Genomic DNA, 18,947 nt, shown 5'->3' with positions numbered 1-18,947 from the left:
TTATTCCCCCTTAAGTAAGGGGGCAGGACTGACTCTACCTTGATGTACGGGAAGATTGACTTTCCTGTCAGCACTATGCCCTCATTCCTCCTCAAGCAGGACAGCTATTGCCCCGGGCACAGAAAGTGCCCCCTAAATCAAGGCATATAAAACGCATACATTCCCTGTTATATAACAAGCAAAGCCTGAAAACTTTCATTTCATATCCTGCTAAGAATAGCACAGAGTCCTATGCCACACTGAAACTCTGCTGTGTTGGTGAATGTCACTTAACAAGCAAAATTCTTACAGGGGAGACAGAAGGTTATTTTCAGGTACTTCTCATCTGTCGAATAAAGCATCAGCTCCCACTCCGTGCTAACCCGTCACCAGCGTCGTCTGTGCAGCCTCATTTCAACCAGGGCTTCAATAGCACCGCAGATAAAACGCATAGCAATTTCCACAGGCAATTACTTCCGCAAATGACTCCAGAAGGTCAGGTACAGGTTGGAAAGGTCTCCAAATAATTTGCTACTTTCACCTCTTTTGTGCTTGCTGAGTTCTTGATGGCAAAGAGACGACCCCTTAGTTCAGGTGAACCTGGCTAGAGGGAGGCTCGCTCGCGGGCTTACAAACCCAGGTCTTGCTTTCCTTCATAGGCTGAGAGCCCTAAGTTTTCTATTTCTCCAATCTGAGTCATCAAAGAGAACCTAATTAATAGAGCCATTTAAAATAACACATACTTTTTAAAGCCATTTAAACAAGTGTGTTAACGTTCAATAGGCACCTTTCCCAATAGTAACTATGTCTACTCCTGAAGTTACAAGCTCTTGCAAATCTCGAACTTCCTTGCTCTTCTACATCTCACAACAAAACAAAACAAAAACAAAAAAGGAAAAGGAAAAGGAAAGCTTCAGAGGGCACTCCTGTCACCACGGTGAACCAGACTGGAACATCACAGTGACAGCACTGAGTGCCTATTAAAGACATACCTCTCCCAGTAATAATAACAGGAAGAAATGAAAATCACTTTCTCTACTACTGGCAACTCTAATCGCAGCACCTGACCTCCACATCTGTTGGTTTTCCTTCTGTAACACCCATCAGTCTCTCTGTTTTCAAAGGCAGAACTGAAGATTTTAGTTGCTAAGTGACACTGTAGCTCCTAGTGCCTCTCTCCACATTGCCTCCAAAGTAATAATTATCCTCCAAAGTAATGCTCGATCCCCCAGCTTCCTGCTATACTGGATGCCAACAAATAGGCATAAATTGTCACACTAGACAGAGCTTTCCTTCCTTCAGGAGTCAGTGGTCCTAATCCTGACTCTGCTGTCTACCAGCTGTAAGGCAGAGGAGGCCCAGATATTTGTGTAATGAATGAATAAATTAATAATAACAATTGGTACTTATACAACTTTTATGATGTGCAAGTCATTCTTACAACCAATTTGCATACATGATTTATCTTAATGGTAGATACTATCATCTTTATTTTATTTATTTTTTATTTTTAAAAATATTTTTATTGATTTTAGAGAGGAAGGAAGGGGGGGGGGGGGAATCTCAATGATGAGAATCATCTATCGGCTGCCTCCTACGTGTCCCACACTGGGGGACCGAGCCCGCAACCTGGGCATGTGCCCTGACTGGGAATCGAACGGTGACCTCCTGGTTCATAGGTCGATGTTCAACCACTGACTGAGCCATGCCAGCAGGGCTTATCTTCATTTTATTGATAAAGAATGTGAGTCAAGAATGTTTGTGACTTGGCCAAAGTCACACAGCTGGTAAGTGGCTGATGGAGGATTCACACCCAGTCAGGGTGGCTCAGGAATCCACTCCACCACTGCCACAGCACCAGATGCCTTGTATTGACCAACTCAAATCTCAGCAGCTCTATGAGATAAGGACTATCATTACCCTTATTTGCAGATGGGCCATAGAGAGGTTAAGTATCTTGGCCAAGGTCACATAGCTGGTAAATATAAAGCTGGATTCAAACCCAGGCAGTCCCACTACAAAGACCATGCCCTTTACACAAGGGTTTCTCAGCCTCAGCACCACTGATACTTTGGGCAGCAAATTCTTTACTAAGGAAAGCTGTCTTTTTTTTTAATGTTAAGATTTTATTTACAAAGCTTCTTTGTTGTACAGAAGGTAGAAATGCTGTTACAATCTGAGTATAATGGACTGTTGACTCACCAGTCACAGCTATCCACGCCAGAGCAAGTCTTACACAAAAACTTAAGACTTACAGTTTTGTTGGGGTGAAGTCCCAAAGCTTGATGGTGGATTTCCGAGAGGAACGCAGAATGGCACTTTGGGTGGGTGGGCTCTGCTTCACCTTTACAAAAACCAACAAAACCCAGCTACCAAATCCATATGAGCCATCCAACCAATACGGAAACGTTATTAACCATCTTCTTCTTCCTAATCTGGTTCTCTTTCTCTTTTCCCCTTTCCAACCTCCTTCCTCCTCTTCATCCTCATCCTCTTCATCAACTTCTCCATCATGTCCCAATTCCCAATTCTTCTTCCTCCCCACTGACTTCATCTCCATCATCAAACTCTTCCTCCTCACCATCCTCACCTTCATCTTCTCCTCCTTCATCCCCCTCTTCTTCGTCTACATCATCTACTCGGCATCGGAGTCAGGGGGTTCTCCATCTTCTCTCTTAGAGCCACCCAAGTTGGTCAGCTGGGGCAGGCACTTGGAGACTCTCTTGGAAGTCATTCAGATTAGTAACCTCACAGTTAAACAGAGCCAGGCTTTTCAATTATTCCAACTTTTTCAAAGGTCCCAAGGAGCTGGTATTTCCACTGAAGTGTAGATGTGTGAGATTTGGACCTTTTTCTGCTAACCTGTCCAGACCTCCAAAGATCCTGTTGTCACCGAGCTCAAGCCTTTTCCATTTACATAGTTTGCGGAGATTTGAAACTGAAATCAAGCTTTCATTTATCAAACTTAGGGACTCTAAGTCCACAAATTTAGCTGTTAAGCCCTCAATTTTCCCATCCTTCGATTTGCAATTGTCCATCAGTTTGCAAACCAGTTCCTCAGCTCCAGGTCCATGGGTCCCCCTTCCCTCCTCTTCAAACTTAACTGTGGCAGCGAGGCCATCATAAGGGGCTGCCCAGCAAGGCCAGAGGCCTGGGGCACGGTCCCAGAAGGCCTCAGAGCCAAGTTACTCACTGGAGCAAGAGAAACCAAGGAGAAAAGGAGCTGGAACATGGTTCTGGTTTCACTATCCCCCTCCCCGCCTCCCTCCCCCCCGTGCACCCAGTACTGCGCTTACAGGTGAGGAGGCTTGGGCAGTAGCTGTCTTGTGAACTGCAGGATGTTTAGCAGAATCCCTGGCCTCTACTCACTGATGCCTGAAGCACCTTCCAGTTGTAACAATGAACAATGTCTTTACCATATGTCCCTTGCGGGCAAATCCACCCCCAACTGAGGACTATTGCTCTACACTTTGCTGCCTTTCCTCGAGTAAATAAACCTGCCAATGGAGGGAGTCCAACAAGAAACAGGACTACGTGGGGTCCAAGTCCTTCTGACCTCCAACAAAGGACGATGACTATGAATTATAATTATGGAATCAGAAAGAAAAATTGAAGTGCTGATATTACACCGGATCTATGCATGATGATAAAAACTTGGCCTTTCTCATCTTCTTAGAGACAGAAAGACAATTTCCAGCATAATAGTAATGCCCATACTTGGCTTTTGGACTTCTCGTAAGCCCAGACATCTGTTTTCAACCAAAATTTTGACCAGGGAGGAAATAATTCTCTTATCATTGTCCCACACCCCGAGTCTCTGCTGCCTCCTTCCTACTGAATCAGACATAGCAAAGCAGTCAGAGCTTAGGTCATACGGACTGAAGGGTTGAACACCAACCCCGCTAGCTACTTGCTGTGTGACTTTTGGTAAATCACTGGATCTCTCTGAGCTCCATTTTCCTCATCTGTCAAATGGGATAATACCATCTGCCTTACAGTAAGATTTTGGTGAAGATTAAATGCAATGACATATAGAAGTGCCCCATGCAGTCCATGGTCAATACATATCAGTTGTTGCTATATTATTATTATTCAAGATCCAACCCAAAATGTAACTCTTCCAGAATTCCCCTGAAAATGATCGCATCTGACTTCCCCACTGTGCTCCCCAGTATAATGCATGTGAAATTAACAAGGTTCCCATGGGCCCTACCTAGCTGGGACCACCATGACCAGGATTCTCAACCAGGGGCTATGTTAGAATCACCAAGAAAGCTGTTTAAAATTTACATTTTCCTAGGTTTAGTTACACCCAGGGGTGAAGTGGGGTGAGAAGAAGGTGAGCAAGTAGACTTTAAAAAACTTCCCATGATTCTTACAGGCACCATTTCCTCATCCCCATCTGTGAGCCTCTAAATTAGTCTGCAAGTAATCACTGGATGCCTGGTTTTGTGAAAGTCTGGTTATGTCCAACTATTTTTAAAATGTTTAAGGAAAAGATAGTGATCTCTTTGAGAAACTAATTACAAAACAACAGACTTCACCAGGAAGTACTTAATTGGTACTGGTGTTAAAAAATAAAAGAGGGGGAATAGTTAATTAAAGAAATTAGCAACTAAGTTGATGTATAATCTTTTTCCCAATTGAGAAGAAATAATCATAGGCTAGATTCACTTTTTTTAAAAAGTAGATTTGCATTTTTTTAGAAAGTGGGAAAATATTGCAGCCTTTTTCCCCCTGAAAGAGGAAAAATTAACCATAGATAGAGAAAAAGGTAATTTGAGGCCTTGAAATTATCAAGGTCATTATTTTTCATGAAGAGAGATGGCTAAGGAGGGCTGGCCACGTGTCAGGAGGAAGGAACGGGACCTTCATCAGGGGTCTGAAGAGCCAAGTGTTGAGGGTCTGACACTTAGGACAGGCCCAGAGCCCTCGGCCTTGAATCACTAGGGCTGTGAAGGTACAGAGAAAAATAAAAATTGAGCTAAGTAGCGTCAGATACGTTGAATTTAGGAAGGGAAACAAAACAACATTCAACTTGTACTTAGCCATTTGATAACATATTTTATATACCTTGATAGATTTGTCCATAAAATAGCGATCAGAAGCAATGGATTCTGCTCTTCTGTTGATGGTGTTGCAGCTAATAGAAAAGGCCTGGGTGGTGAACTTCTCCAGGTTTCTGAGTCAGTTTCACCACAGCACCACCACTGAGCTCTCAAGGACTGTAAGAACAGTGCTTAGCAACACGTAATCAGCCCTGGGAGAGGCAGAAGAAACAACTCCAGAGAATTCTGCTGGAGGAGCAAAGCCAAGGCCGGAAGGAAGTACATAAGAAAATGTTCTGGACATGGAAATAGACAAAGGGGCAGAAGGCAGGTGAGGCTATTGAGCTACAACATAAGTATACGGAAACGAAGTCTGCCTCTAACTGACCCCATTTGGGTGACTAAGCAAAGAAAGGCCTCCTTCATGAGAAGATGCCAGAACTTAGTTTCGAATTATTCTGGTCAATGAGGGAGAGGGGGTAAATGGAAAATTCCAGGCACAGAAATAACATGGCCAAGATGGGAAGGTTGAGAAAACAGATATTATTGGAGGAACTGGAAGTCTCTCAGCAAAGCTAGTGCCTAGAATGTAAGGATGGTGGTGGGGGTGATCCTAAACCGGAGGTTGGGGTGTGACAAAACCCACATCATGAAGGGAGTCCTTGGGTTTTATCCTGAAGGCAGTGGAGCTCCTCATCTACACCTGGTATCTCTGCCCTTGAACTCAGCATGGACATGACAACTTCAAGCAGCATCCCAAGATTTGGATGCTGCTCTGCTCACAAGTTCCAGGGGAGGGATGAGAGCAGCCCTCCAACTGGGTGCTCATCCTAACAGCTGGTTAACTACCCATCTCGGGGTTTATGAGTGACCTGCTGGTATCACCATACCTTCCAAACTACTCATTTGGTTTGCCAAGTCAGGGTATCAATATACATTATAGAATTAACTTGTTGCTTGCTAATTCTGATAGAAAATGTTGTTTAGTAGAAGTTTTCAAATTGCCATCCTGAAGCTTTGGAAATATTTTCCAACTTTATTGAGCACACTGGGAGGAGTTTCAGAAAGATGTGTTCACTGAGTGAGGTCTACAAGTTCAACAATTGTTAGTAAACAGAAGCCCAGAAGCACGTCCTCACCCTCCCTCAGACATCGCTCCTCTCAGGCAGACACAAGGGCAGAGCCTGGTTCCACCACGGCCTCCACTTCTCTTCTAACACACAGACTTCAACTCCACTCACACAGGCTCTTCCGAGCCAATGACCCTCTGGATGCCTCCCTGAATCTGAAAGAGGGGACGTCGAGAACCTGAGCAGTGACAGGCTTGACCCTAGGAAGGTTGCTATGGCAATGCCAATATGAGGAGGAAAAGGAAGTTTTGAAGCCCGAGCTTATAGAAAGAGCACATAAATAACCTGAATAACCTGTATTCTGCCCTGAGAGGCATGATGAAAGCTCGGTGCTGCTCCTCAGTGGGGCTCACCGGGCGCTCCCACGGGAGAAGGCAGCGAGGGCAGTCTCTGCAGGGGAGGAATATTTTATCACTGATGTAATTTACAATGGCCAGCTTCTGGTGATAATAGAGACAGTGCAACTTTCCCTCGATATTTTAATCTTTTTGAATGCCCTACAGCCAGTCCACTAGTGTGGACCATCCCCCCTCCCCGCCCAATCTCACTCTTGGGATGGCCCCACTTGTTCCTGGTCTCTGGTTTCAACAGGTGGTCTGGGGTGTCAGAATGACAAAACAGGATTTTCCGAGCCCCATTTGGTACTTGGTTGTTTAAACAGCAGCAGGATACTTTCTGCTGCTTAGAAGCTGCAGATCACGTGCCCTCTTTGGAAGGAAAAGCTGTCAACTATTTAATCTGAAGTTGAATGGGCTTTCAGCTTCAATTTAAGGGACAAACTTGATCTCTTCATTCATTCATTTGTTTCACAAACATTTTACCCAGCATCTCCCTTGTGATAAGCATGGCACTAGCACTCAGCTACCATGGCCAATAAGACCTGGTCCCACATGACTAGATAAATGAGAGATGGTGTGGTCAGGGAGCAATCTAGACTAGGGGCGGGTGGGGGGGGGGGGGCTTTGAGAGATACATGGGAGATGGAGGTGTGGTGGTGGAGTAGGGAAGGAAGACTCCCAAACAAAGGCAACTGTTTCAGCCCTGGGGCGCAGGGACCGGGTGGGGCATGGTGAGAGATATGGCTGGACAGGTGGGCAGGGACCTGAAGCTTTCTGTGCTTGGATTTTACTTTATTAAGAATTGCTCGCCTCACCACACCACTAGTGTGTGCTATGGACCCATGGACATTTCCAGAGATTCATTGAATTCATGAGGGCACGGGAATGCCCTTTGCTGAAGAATTTCCATTACTCAGTTATTTCCACCATTAACTCTTATCACTTTGATTAAATCCTGGCAGAGTAATAAAGCCACTGGGAGTCATCCGCCAGTGGGTCAAATAACATGGATTGAATGCCCGATTTCCCCACCTACCAACTCTCCTTCCACTTTCTTTATCAGTCTTGCCATGGAGGCTAACCACATTAGTATCATTTCTGCACACACCCATTTCCTCATACTTCTCAATTCATTTACCAGAACATTCTACTTCTGTTATGTTTCTGCTGTCCACTTTCTCTACTCCATTTCAATCTCTCCCTAAGCCCCTGTTCTCTCTTCGGTCCCTCCCATACCACTTCAAATCCTGCCTCTATGGTGCAGTGGCTGGCCATCTTTCCAAAATACTCCTTTGATCATATCATTCCACCTCCAAACTTCAGAGGTCCCCCACTGACTCAGCATCCAGTCCATCCACCCTAAGCACAGCACCCAAGCACGTGACTCCAACCTGCTTTTGCACACCTGTCTTCCACTACTCACTCTCACAGAGCTATGCTTCAGACCACCCTGAGCTCCCTTCCTTGTATGCACCCTGCACTCAGGATTGGCTCCATGGACATCTAACCTATGTAGTCACATGGCCTCTGCCATCAGAAGGCCCCATGCTTGGTTGAAGGCTCTGATGTCACTGTCTTGTAATGTTTAATCGTGTCTGAACAAGGGCCTAGCATTTTCATTTTGCACTGGTCCCACCGTTATGCTGCTGATTCTGCCTGCTCTACATCCCTCTCGATAGAATGACCTTCATGTGCCCATTCCTTCCTGCTAGTACCTGACCGCTCTTTCAAGGCTCAACTCAAATGCCATGAAGCCTCTCCAAGCCTGAAGCAGGCTCTCCTCTGGGTTCCCAAAGCACTTGGCTTTTACTTCTGTTTCAGCGCTTGTCATACAAAACTCACATTGAAGTTAATTGCAAACATGACGCCCCCTAGAAGGACATGCAAGTTTCTTTCAGATGGGGTGAGAGGGATATTCTTTCACGTCTATTGTTCCTCAGTCCTGGCACAGAGTAAACTCAATACATTGTTGATGAACTGTATTTCATTCTCCGTAATAACCCAGTGGTATCTTGGCCATCAGTGTGCCATGTCCCTACGAGCTACTCCTAGACCAGGCCAGTTCTGCTGACTGTACCTGTGGTAACCTTTGGCTACTTCAAACACTATGGTTATGTAAGAATGGACATAGGCAGCCACTTATACTGAAGCAGTATAATTGACTATGTAACTAGTAATGCACATGAATAGCTGACAGTGAAAAGGAGAAGAAAAAAATCAACCCACATTTGAAAGTCAGTGGGCCAATGAAATTTTCCATAAAAGAGAACTGATTCCCAGATGGTGTGAGAGGTATATTCTTTCACCTCTATTGCTCCTCAGTGCCGGGCACTGAGTAAACTCAATACATTGTTGATGAACTGAATTATCAGCTAAATTAAGACAAAATTGTATTATGTATTGTTAGCTCCAATTTACAAACTGTAAAAGAAATTTCACAAGATTTTTCTTGTTTATTTGTCTCAAGAAAAGACATTTCATCTAAATGTATCAGTAGAAGTAAACCAAATAATGGCAAGGGAAGCTATTCCAAAGATATGGAGACCAAAGAGTTTGTGCTGTTTTTTTCTGGAAATATCATTCCTCCTATGCTAAGTTTAGGTTTATAGCCATGGTTGAGGGTGGCGTGCTAAAACCCAAAAGTATGTTATTGGCAGAGATGTTCTAACAAATGATAACCTTCAAAACTACAAAGGTTAAACAAAGTAAGTTCAAAACCAAAAGAATTATTTGAAATCAAAGAGTATTAGAGCCCGGCTGGTGTGGCTCAGTGGTTGAGCGTTGACCTATGAGCCAGGAGGTCATGGTTCGATTCCCATCAGGGCACATGCCTGGGTTTCAGGCTTGATCCCCAGTGTGGGGCATGCAGAAGGCAGCTGGTCAATGGTTCTCTCTCATCATTGATGTTTCAAGGTCTCTCTCCCTCTCCCTTTCTCTCTGAAATCAATAAAAATATATACATGTTTTTAAAAAAGAATATATAGCATTAGAAAGCCACAGAAGTGAATGTTCAATGTTTACACATTAGCACTTTGCAGGCTTCTAATAAAATCACATTTGTGTTGCTAAGACACACACACACACACACACAAAAACACAACATATGCAATCGGTGACATTAGTGAAAATCTGCATCAGAGGTGTTTGCTTGAAAATGCTGGGTAAATCTACGGCAAGAAAGGTAGCTCCAGCCGTAACCGGTTTGGCTCAGTGGATAGAGCGTCGGCCTGCAGACTGAAGGGTCCCAGGTTCAATTCCGGTTAAGGGCATGTACCTTGGTTGCGGGCACATCCCCAGTGGGGGGTGTGCAGGAGGCAGCTGATCGATGTTTCTTTCTCATCAATGTTTCTAACTCTCTATCCCTCTCCCTTCCTCTCTGTTAAAAAAAGAAAAAAAGAAAGAAAGGTAGCTCCAGTACCACTTTCAAATGAGACCAGGCTCATGATATGAAAGACCAACTCAGAGACCAAATAAAGCAAGCAATGTATTTTCCATGACAATCTGACAAGTGCATTGGTACAGCTCACATGGCAAGCTTTCAGTACATATGTGGTTGAACATGATGGTGATATGAGGAAGAGTCCTTTTTTATTTGTGCTCATTACCAAAAGACACAATAAGCTCTCAAATGTATAAAGCTAAGAAGGGTTAAACGACCAACAGATGTGGTTTGGAGTTTACGTGTTGTGTAGAGTTTGTTCTGATAGCTCAGCTGCGACGATAGGAGAACATTCTGGAATGACTGCCCAGATTAATACACTTGCACCAGAATGTAAATTAATGCATTGCTGGCTTTGTTGAGAAAGACTTGCTTAAAAACAAAAAAAGTAAGTCAGCTGAACTCATCATTGTACTGAGTGATGCAATAAAATTATGAATTATGTGAAGGTAAATGAGTTAAATTCATGATGACTCTGAGTAGCTGAGAAGGAAGCTAATCATAAACAACAGTATTGCATATTGACGTTTGATGGTTATTGAAAGGAAAAGTTCTGTCAAGAATGTCTGAAGTACCGAGTGAAATGAATGCTTAGTGTTCTGCAAGGTAAGAATTCAGCTTTCTAAAGATATAAATTAGACAGCCAGACTAGTTTATTTGTCTGTCCCTACCATTTGAATTATCTTAATACTTCCATGTAAGGGAGCAGCAGGCTTCTCAATGGCAGATAAGATTGAAGACCAAAACCAGAAGCTAAAAGCTTGAACAGTTTCCATAGTTTATGGCATGTTCCAGAAGTTAACAATTATTAATGAAGGAAGTGATGACATTGATACAGCACATCTGCCAAAAGTTATCACCAAATATTTTCTGGATTTGATCAAATGTTTTAAATTTATTTTCCTAGATTTATGCATAGAGAATTCTATGGATGTGTGTGTGTGTGTGTGTGTGTGTGTTTTCATCAAAAGATAATATAAGTTTAATATTTTTAGAACTGGTTATTGATGAAAAACTAAAGATGAATTTTGAAAATGCAGCACCACTTGCTTCATTTTAGATAAAAATTAAAAACAAGCCCAGCTGGCATGGCTCAGTGGATTGAGCATCATCCCATACACCAAGAGGTTGCTGGTTCGATTCCCTGTCAGGACACATGCCTGAGTTGCTGGCTCGATCCCAAGTAGGGGACTTGTTGGAGGCAGCTGATCTATGTTTCTATCTCTCTCCCTCTCCCTTCCTCTCTAAAATCAACAAAAACTTATTTTAAAAAATCTTCTGAGCACCGCTAAATTATCAAGTGTCTCTTTTTACATTCCTGTCAAAATTAGATCAGACCAGCCAAAGACTCTGTATGCCAATCCCACCACCCTAAGGAGAAATTCAGGGGTCAGATTCTCAATGACCTTGGATGACCTTCAATACATACCTAGGAACATAAGCCCTACACACTTCCATGATGGCCTTTTTTTCTTACCTCCAGACCCTATAGGAGAATGTTCTATTCCTTCATCCTGGGAAAATTTTTAGTCCATTCTTGAGTAACAATGATTCATTGTTATTCAGCAAGTCATTGCAAATCATTACTGAAAGAGCCTACTCTTGAACAATTGGGTGTAGTGCTGGAAGCCGATCCACCCTGGCTGCTTGAGGCAGTCTGTGCAGGGATGTTTCAAGGGACCTTGAAATGGAGATGAGAAACGCCCTAGCCTTTGGAATGGAATGGATGGGATTAAGATAAAATAGGATAAATGCAGATGTAAGAGGACAATAGGGGGAGGAACCTGGCTAGGAGAAGAAAGGTTGTTTCCCCAGGTGAGGATTTTTATCAGTAAACCCTTTAACTGAGTGTCAGAGGGGTGGTTGGTCGCTTTGATCTTTGCTTGGAGTGACCTCCTTCAGTTACTTCCTTGTAGCTTAGTGGAACAATAGAGTAACCTTTGAATGGAGATGGGAAGCCCCCTGGCCTTTTGTATAGAATGGATAGGATTGGGACCAAATAGTATAAATACAGATGTTAGATGACAATAAAAAGAGGAACCTGGCTATGATGATCACCTGAACACTGCCTCCGTGTCATTCATTCTTTGCTGACTCTGTCCACACCTTTGGGGACCCCTGGACCCGCTGGGGCTGGACCCCAGCAGTTTAGGGTGGCTGAGAGCATTGGATGCTGCTGTAAAGATGTGGACACTACCTGGGAGTGGAGCCCTAGGGACCTTTGACATGGATGAGCAGTTCCCAGAATCATATTTCAGAAAAGGCAGTCCAGTCATCCACAACCTACTTTATTTCAGCACGCTTTCACTGAGCGCCTGAACCCTGGCTCATGTCCTTGAGGCACTCAGTTTGGGCTCCATCATCTGTCGAGAATAGCATTTTTGTCAATCCAACCTAGATTAGATAAATTAGCAAGCAAGAAGCAAGCGCATATATGCATAGTGTTTATTCAAAGAATGCATATAGGCATTTCATATGAGGAACTGCATTTGACTCGTAACTGTTTCATTATGATTGTGGAATGAAAAAAGTACAAATATAATAGGGATTTTCTATAGTAATCACTTGTGTGTACCTGTCAACCCAAAAATGTGAAGTGCTTGCAATTCTTTCCTTTTTATCTATGTTCTGAATATGTTTATGGAAATATGAATGTATGTCTGTTGAATCTAATAAAAATCGGGGTTTTATTTTATTCACCGCTTTTAAATTTAATTTTCCTAAGTGTAACTCTGTTCTCACAAGAGCACTGTTAGTCTGAGATGGATTAGATACCTTAACAGGTCAAAAACTAGTTCCTGAGAAGCACTGCACTGGAGAGCTGAGAATGCTAGTGATTTTTATTTGCGGAGCCTCTCCATCCCATCATCAGTAAGTGTGCTCTCAGCTCTTTTCTCCTGGCAACATCGTGTTCACGGGGAGCCATCCACACCCATTCTCCTGGTCCTCTCCTGTCCCTACACCCACGACTTCACAGGGCGGTGCCCCGTGGAGTTAGTAGTGCCGCCCAGGAAGAATAAAGTGAAAATGATAAAGACGGAATCTCACATCAGCCCAGCTCATTTTAGATGAGGCCGCCAAAGAATCCATCAAAAGGTCAAAAAATGTACGGGGCAGAGCATCTTAACCCTTATGGGAAGGAGGACTTAAGGTTAATTTTCCTTTCCCGTATTTTTAAAAGGGAGCACAACCATTGGAAGAAGAAAGCTGACAGCCTCCAGCTTTCAGGATTTCAGCTGAGAAAAATCAAAGAAGCATTTTTCTTCTCGCCATGAAATAATCTGCTAAAGCAATTCTGCCGTCACTCTGAATACATACAAACCAAAATGACTTATGCTCTGAAAGTTACATTTCCAACTGACGACGTGCAAAAAGCGGCTTTGCAAAATGTGCCTCCGTGTGCAGAGCCCGGTGAGCAATTACCTATCCCTCCTGACCAAGCTGGGTCGGCACAGCGCCTGGGCAGCACCTTCGCCAAGTCTGCCCCGGGGCCTGCGGAGTTGGCACAGGGCGACTTGGAATCTGATGGGATACACATTCACCACCTTAAACCTGGATGGAATATGAATGTACTTTTCCCAGTTACATAAATACAATTCCAACCTTTTAAAAATATCAGCTCGCAAAACCCTTCGTGACTATGTATTCTCTCTTTAACTTGTAATTTTATCATCCCACAAACATTAGCAAATGTTACTACTTTGCAAGGGTCTAGGTGGGCAACCGGAAAGATCAAAGATGAATTGGACAATTCCCTTGCCAAAGGAGCTTTTGCTATATAGCAATTCTTTTAATACATTATATTTGTACATTACAGTTTACATTTAAACACCACAAGTGCCCCCATCCCAGTGAAATAGACAGGAAGGATTATTGCCATTTTCCCAAAGAGAAACTGGAAAACAGAATGTATTAAATCATCTTGCTCCATCCAAATCACAGAGGGCAGATCCAGAACACAGTGGTGGCTATAGCATAGCTTTGGGGTCAGATGGATCTGGGGACACAAACCAGCTCCAACAGTCGCCACCTTAGCTGGTTATTGTGGACATATTAGCCCATTTGTATGTCTTTTTCTGATCTATAAAATGGAGATGAATAACACCTGCCTCAGTGGGCTATTGAAGGAATAAACTGAGAAAATGTTTGTGAGGATGGGAGGAACTCAGTAGGTGGTGGTAGCTATCATTACTTCATCAAAAGTCCTTTATTGCCCTAACCGGTTTGGCTCAGTGGATAGAGCGTCGGCCTGTGAACTGCAGGATCCAAGGTTTGATTCCGGTCAAGGGCATGTACCTTGGTTTCGGGCACATCCCCAGTGGGGAGTGTGCAGGAGGCGGCTGATCAATGTTTCTCTCTTATCAATGTTTCTAGTTCTCTCTCCCTCTCCCTTCCTCTCTGTAAAAAATCAATTATATATATATATATATTTTAAAGAGTCCTTTATTAAGCCCTACCCAGTTTTGCTCAGTGGATAGAGCATCGGCCTACCGAGTGAAGGGTCCCAGGTTCGATTCTAGTCAAGGGCACATGCCCAGGTTTCTGGCTCAATCCCCAGTAGGGGGCCTGAGGGAGGCAGCTGATCAATAATTCTCTCTCATCATTGATGGTTCTAACTCTCTCTCCCTCTCCCTTCCTCTCTGAAATAAAAAATATTTTTTTAAAAAGTTCTCTATTAAGCACCCACTTACATGCACAGAAATGTGCAGAATATATCATAAACGCAGGAACTCACAAGATAATTCAAAGAGAAATAGGCGAAGGATAACAAAACAAAGGGACCAATGAGGCACTGAGAAGGCCTGCCTCCTGGATGTTCCCACAGTAATATCTAAATCTCAGCACACGCAACGGAACTTGCTATCACTGATGGGGTCTCTGGCCACCCCACCCCCATGCCTTGATAGTAGACTAAGAATTCCAGGTAAGTTTTGCTATTTTGCTAAATCCTTCCTTCCTTACTGTACAAGCGCCGACAGAGTTCATGGAGTCAGGAAATGAACACCATGGTTCTCAGCCTTGGGGAAGTGCCATGTAGCAGGCACTCAACAAAAGCATGCCCAATTAAAGTAGGTTGTTGCTGGTTAGGTTGTTCTTTCTGGGATTTCCCCATTATCTTTCTGTTATTGATTTCTAGTTTAATTCCATTTTGGTCTGAGAGCAGACACTGTATGATTTCTATTCTTTTAAATCGGTTACGATGTGTTTTCTGGCTCAGAATCCCGTCTATCTTGGTGAATGTTCCAGGTGAGCTTGAGAAGAATGTGGCTGCTGCTGCTGCAGGATGAAGTGGTTTATAGAGATCAATTATACCCAGTTGATTGATGGTGTGATGGTGTTGGTGAGTTCGATCGGGTCACCACTGATTTCCTCCCTGCTGGATCTGCCCATTTCTGATAAAGGGGTGTTGAAGTCGCCCATTATGACAGTAGACTCATCTATTTCTCCTTGCAGTTCTACCATTATTTTGCCACATGTAGTTTGACACTCTGTTGTTAGGTACCTATACTTTAAGGATTATTTTGTCTTCTTGGAGAACTGACCTCTTTATCATCATGTAATGCCCAAGATTGTCCTTCCTGAATGTGGTTCTGGGAATTGCTATGTCAAAAATCCTCAGGGCTCCTCTCTCAGGGAGGGTCCACATGTCTAGGACAGCAGCATCCAATCCTCTGAACCATCCTCAGCTAACTCCCATTGTTCAGGCACTTTCAGAAATGATTTGTGATGACTTGCTGAATAACAATGAATCATTTTTACCGAAAAATGAAATAAAAATGCTCCCAAGATGAAGGAATAAAACATTTTCCTTTGCGGGATGGAAGTAAAAAGAGGGCCATCATGAAAGTGTGTATGGTTTATGTAACTAGGTATGTTTTGACGGGTATCCAAGGTCCTTCAGGATCTGGCCCTGCATCTCTCTGTCGGGCAGTGGGACTGAAACACAGGGCTCTCTGGATCATCTAATTCAGTAAGAACCCCAGTCCAAGGAGGGGCTGAGCTCTAAGCTGAGGGCAGTTTGGAAAGAGGGCCCACTTAACCTCTCCTCTAGGATTCTCACAGTTCAGCTCTCACCCCTAACTGCAGCTCCTACTCTGCAAAACAAAACACCTACAGGTAAGAAGACTCAGCGTCCTCAGGAGGCATTCAGTGGATGTTTTAGTTAACCCTTTGCACTCCGAACCATTCTGGACATTGGCTACCAGCTACTCGACGCTACTTTGCGGCGGAAACGTGCATTTACAGACCCTCGTATTATTTAGTATAATTTTGGAACCAAGTAACGTATTATAATGATATTGGACTTATATGAATTGGGTGACATCAAGGAATGTATATTTGCAAAAAAACAATATTTTATTGTTTATAATTTTGTACAGTATGATAAGTTTTGTAACACTCCCCAATATGCATTGCAGGCTGATTAGTGCATGTTTGACAGTAATAAGTGGTTTGACGCCTGCCACCAGGTGTTTTCCTGTTAGAACACACAATGCAGTCCCGTTTTCTTTGTCCCACATCGGGAATATGTAGTTTATTGTTTAATCTGACACAAAACCCGCTGACATTTCTTATATATATCTTAGTAATTTTACGATATTTTGATTTAATTTCTTGTGCCATTTCAAGATAAAACTTCAGGGAAACATGCATGTCTCAAAAAGTTGCGTTGAAATAACTCAATTCCCCGTAATCACTAATAAACTGCAATGTCCCCTGAGAGGGGACATCCGAGTGATATGCTAGAATTCCGATGTCCCCTGAGAGGGGACAGTGGAGTGCAAAGGGTTAAGCAACCAAACATGTCCCAGAGTGGTTTCACTGCCTCTATGTAATACTTCCCCTAAGATGAATTCTGGTAGTAACAACCTCTTTCTTCTAAAATTCCCAGTGCTATTTCAGTGTTCTTCAGGAGTTGGTACCCTGGGTGGTTGCCCAGCTGGCTGCCTCTTCATGTAGCCAGTAATGTTGCCTCCTTAAAGTCAATTCTCAATAGAGCAACCAGACTGACCTTTTAAAATCGAAGTCAAATCACATCCCTGCGACTCTCCATTTTACTCAGAATGAAACGGAAGTCCTTATGATGACCTAGAAGTCCTTACAATAACCTCTCTGTCCCCTTCCATCTCTCCAACCTCATCCTTCCACCCTGGCATCCTTGCTTTATCCTGAAGACACTTCCCTGCCTCAGGGCCTTTGCATGGGCTGTTACCTGTACAGGAAGGTTCTTGACCAAAATAACTATCATTAACTCTGCACATCTTTCAAGTCTTTGCTCAATGGCACTTTTTCAACCTCTCCAAGAGGTTGTAACATAACAACCCACTCCCAACACCTCCCTTTGGCATTTCCAATTTCCTTTACCAAACCAGATGACACCAACCCCCCCACAGCACTTACTGCTTTCTAACAAACACATAAAATTATTCAGTGTCATCAATCAAACACCCATGTATCCCTTATAATGTGCCAGGAATTTTTCTAAGCTCTTTATAAATAATTTAGTACCTTCATTACATATATTGATTATTTTCTGACTTCTTCCACTAGCCTATTAGTTCCATAAGGGCAGGAATCTTTGTTTTATTCACTAAGTTGCTTAATAAATATTTGTTAACGAATGAATGACTCTCCCACTAGTTTTCACAAAACCATTCTTAATTTTCCCTTAAACATCTGCAGCGCTGGTGTTTCTCTCCATTTGTATGAGCCACACCCACTCCCTGCAATTCTTTTCCCCTCTCATCCATGCCACAAACTCCTACCATCCTTTAGCCTCATTTAAGCATCACTTCCCATGAGAACTTTCTCTTGACTGTTTGCAGACATAGTCAAGAGCCAGCTCCTTCCTCAGTGTAACCAGATCACACTAAGGATGCTTTCCGAAGCACCCTAGTTCTGGCAAATAAATGCATCTGTATTCACTTTGAGGAGACAATTCCATGGAGGGTCAGGGCACAGAACTGATACCCGAGCTTCAAGCCCATGGTGGGTTAGAGCACTTCATGATATAACACTTGCCTAGAGCATAGTTTACCCCCGTGCATTGGATAAAATAAACCAGATCGATTCTGTGTTGACTGGGAGAGGAGAAAGAAGGAAAGAGACCAGCTGTTTATATCCAAAGGAGCAAATTTTAAAATGTTTAAAAATAAACAACTAAGGTTTTAGAAAAGTGGACAAAGACTTCCCGTGGAGACTTTAGAAAATGACAAGGTCACTCCAAGACGACTAAGGTGATCAGACTACAATCTGTCTCCAGTGACTAGAGAATTGCACCTGTTTCTCTTCACCCCGAGGAGAGACAATTCTAACGTATTTAATGCATGTCATTTTCCTCCTCTGCTACTCTAGGGAAGTTTGAGAGTGTCGTTTCAGAACTCCAAAAGGCCAATAAAACTGCCCAGGCTTGACCAGAGTGGAGATTCGTTTGCAGGGCAACACCATCAAGCTTCAATTAAGGAATGTGCTTAGGTAACCAACCCTGGTTTTAGATTTCCAGAAATAATTCTTTGAGTTCTCAGGCAGAGTCTCCTTAAAAGCCACTAAAGAGCTTTATAAATACCTACTAATTATGGTCCTTCCATTCTCTGTAAGTTCAACCACGTATTTGAGAAGGTATGACTTTGCCATAAAGATAACGTACAAACACAGACCTCTCCAAACACATAGGCCAACTATTTGTTTTGTGGCTTATCCAGGGAAAATACTGTTGCCAACTTCTCAATGATGTTTTATTCTGCTTAAATTCACATGTTTTAATATATAAGATCTTGGAAAACTCAAGACTACATAGGGTTAGAAAATGTGGCCTTTTCATTATCCCCATCCATCAGCCAAATTTATATTTAGAAAATATAGCCCCACTTTTGGATTTCCAGAAATAAATTCTTTCTAGGCATGATTTTGTTGAAAGCTTCCAATGAGCTTTGTAAATCACCAACTTTTCCAAGGAAGGTTCAAATCAGATTAAGACAGAGCTGAGAGAGAGAGTTGAGATTAGTCTCAACCA

At 43.0% G+C, this 18,947-nt stretch overlaps 1 protein-coding gene and 1 pseudogene across 2 annotated transcripts in view; both read right to left on the bottom strand.

Annotated features, from left to right (window-relative positions):
• Nucleotides 1-18,947, bottom strand: part of KCNH1 (potassium voltage-gated channel subfamily H member 1) — a 260,977-nt gene that overhangs the window by 88,157 nt on the left and 153,873 nt on the right. The window lies entirely within an intron of this gene.
• Nucleotides 2,231-3,017, bottom strand: LOC138996103 (acidic leucine-rich nuclear phosphoprotein 32 family member B pseudogene; annotated as a pseudogene).

Source organism: Myotis yumanensis, unplaced genomic scaffold (assembly GCF_028538775.1).
Source record: "Myotis yumanensis isolate MYYU_CA2020_CCGP unplaced genomic scaffold, mMyoYum1.0.hap1 SCAF_17, whole genome shotgun sequence".
Classification (NCBI taxonomy): domain Eukaryota; kingdom Metazoa; phylum Chordata; class Mammalia; order Chiroptera; family Vespertilionidae; genus Myotis; species Myotis yumanensis.
The sequence above is the reverse complement of the archived record's forward strand: the minus strand, read 5'-3'. Positions and strand labels throughout refer to the sequence as shown.